At 25.0% G+C, this 2,489-nt stretch overlaps 1 pseudogene; it reads left to right on the top strand.

The window, feature by feature from the left end:
- Nucleotides 1–745: 745 nt before the first annotated feature.
- Nucleotides 746–2,077, top strand: LOC126184845 (NADH-ubiquinone oxidoreductase chain 4-like; annotated as a pseudogene).
- Nucleotides 2,078–2,489: the final 412 nt, after the last annotated feature.

Here is a 2,489-nt window from a genome sequence, read left to right as displayed (position 1 = left end):
TAATTGATTGAATTGTCAATACTTATAGTTTCAGTATTTTTGAAAAAGTCTATAAATATTGTTATATCTAAGATAATTAATGTTGATATAATAAATATCCATATTGTTAAGGTAATAATTATGGTAATTGATTTAGGTTGAAATATTTCGTTTGATGCAATTCTCGTAATATAAATGAATAAAAGTAATATACCACCAAGAAACGTTAAAAAGAAAATATATGATAATCAATAACTTTCCATTATTGTTCCTGTTATTAGTCCAACTAGAAAAGTTTGTAGGATAATGAAAATTATTATTGATAATGGGTGTCTTAATTTAATAAAATTAATATTCATTACGTTTGATAGTGATATAATTATAATTTTGGTCATTTCAGGGGTTAGTTTATTTAAAATATCGGTTTTGGGGACCGATGATGGAAGTTTTTTACCTCTGAAGTTTTAAAAGTGGGGGCTGGACATATTTCCGGTTTACAAGACCGGCGTTTTTTTTAAACTATTAAAACTAATGTTTATATTCTCTGTCTTTACTTCTTTATTGGTTTATTTTGCTAGTGTTTATGTTTTTTCTTCTAAACATAATCATTTATTAATGGTTCTTTTGAGATTAGAATATATTGTTCTTTCTTTATTTATATTGATTATTATTTTTCTGTTTGTGGAGGTGCTTTAGGTCTTTCTATTTTAGTTTCGATAATTCGTTCTCATGGTAATGATTTTTTAAATTCTTTTGGTTTATCCTTATGTTAAAGCATTTATTTATAACTATTTTTTTGATCCCTGTCTGTTTAGTTAATAATTGTTGATGGTTGGTTCATTCTTTAATATTTCTGTCTAGGTTTGTTTTTATAATTTGTGTTTATTCGTATGCTGAATTAAATATAATTAGATATTATTTTGGTATTGATTATTTTTCTTTTACTTCGATTTTGCTAAGTTTTTGGGTTTGTTCTTTAATAATTACTGCTAGAGGTTCTGTTTATTTAAGTTCTTCTCATTCTAATTTTTTTGTCTTTATGGTCTTAATTTTGATGATTATGCTTTATTGTTCATTTGCTAGATTGAGTCTTCTTTCTTTTTATATTTTTTTGAGGCTAGATTGGTTCCTACTTTGCTTTTGATTTTGGGTAGAGGTTATCAGCCTGAACGTTTACAGGCTGGTGTTTATTTAATTTTTTATACTTTGGTTGCTAGATTACCTTTATTATTAGTTTTATTTAGGGTTTATGATTTTTCTAATACTTTACATTTTCCTTTATTGGTTGATTTTGGTTCTATTATTTTATATTTTATGTATTTATAATTCTTGCTTTTTTAGTTAAGATACCAATATTTTTGGTTCATTTATGGCTTCCTAAGGCTCATGTTGAGGCTCCTATTTCAGGTAGAATAATTCTTGCTGGTGTTTTATTAAAGTTAGGTGGTTATGGTATTTTTCGTGTTATGAAGGTTATTTCTTATTTTGGTTTAAAGTTTAATTATTTTTGATTGTCCTTAGGTTTATCTGGCGGGGTTATTGTTAGATTTATTTGTTTTTGTCAGGTAGATTTAAAGTCTTTAATTGCATATTCTTCTGTTGCTCATATAAGAATGGTTATTGGAGGTTTGATAATCATGAATTGATGAGGTTGTATAGGTTCTCTTCCTTTAATGGTTGGCCATGGTTTATGTTCTTCTGGATTATTTTGTTTATCTAATATTATTTATGAGTGTTTAGGTAGACGAAAATTATTAATTAACAAGGGTATAATTAATTTGATACATAGAATGGCATTATGATGTTTTCTTTTGAGATCATCTAATATGGCTGCCCCTACTTCTCTAAATTTGGTAGGTGAACTTAGATTATTAAATAGAATTATTTCTTGATCTTCTTTTAGATTCTTTATTTAATTTTTTTGTCTTTTTTTAGAGCTGTTTATACTTTATATATGTATTCTTATTCTCAGCATGGTAATTATTATTCTGGTGTTTATACTTGTTCTCTTGGTTATTTTCGTGAATGTCATCTTTTACTTTTACATTGATTGCCTTTAAATGTTCTTTGTCTAAAGGGTGAATATTTTTTTGTTTAAGTAGCTTAAGTATTTTAATTAAAAATGTTGTTTTGTGGAATCAATGATATGAATCTTTTTCATCTTAGGCTGTGAATTTATTTTCTATTTGTTCTTATAGTTTTTTTTTCTTTATTTTTTTCTAGAACTATAATTTTTATTTAGGGTATTTATTATTTAATAATTGATTATAGAGTTTTTGTTGAATGAGAACTTTTTAATTTAAATGGTTCTATGGTTGTTATGACTTTAATTTTTGATTGAATGTCTCTTATTTTTATGTCTTTTGTTATATATATCTCTTCTTTGGTTATTTATTATAGAGAAGATTATATATCAGGAGAAAAGAATATCAATCGTTTTATTATTATTGTTTTAATATTTATTATTTCTATAGGGTTTTTAATTATTAGCCCTAATTTGATTAGAATTT

The sequence above is a fragment of the Schistocerca cancellata genome, chromosome 4, assembly GCF_023864275.1.
Source record: "Schistocerca cancellata isolate TAMUIC-IGC-003103 chromosome 4, iqSchCanc2.1, whole genome shotgun sequence".
Classification (NCBI taxonomy): Eukaryota; Metazoa; Arthropoda; class Insecta; order Orthoptera; family Acrididae; genus Schistocerca; species Schistocerca cancellata.
This window is presented reverse-complemented; position numbering and strand designations above follow the sequence as displayed.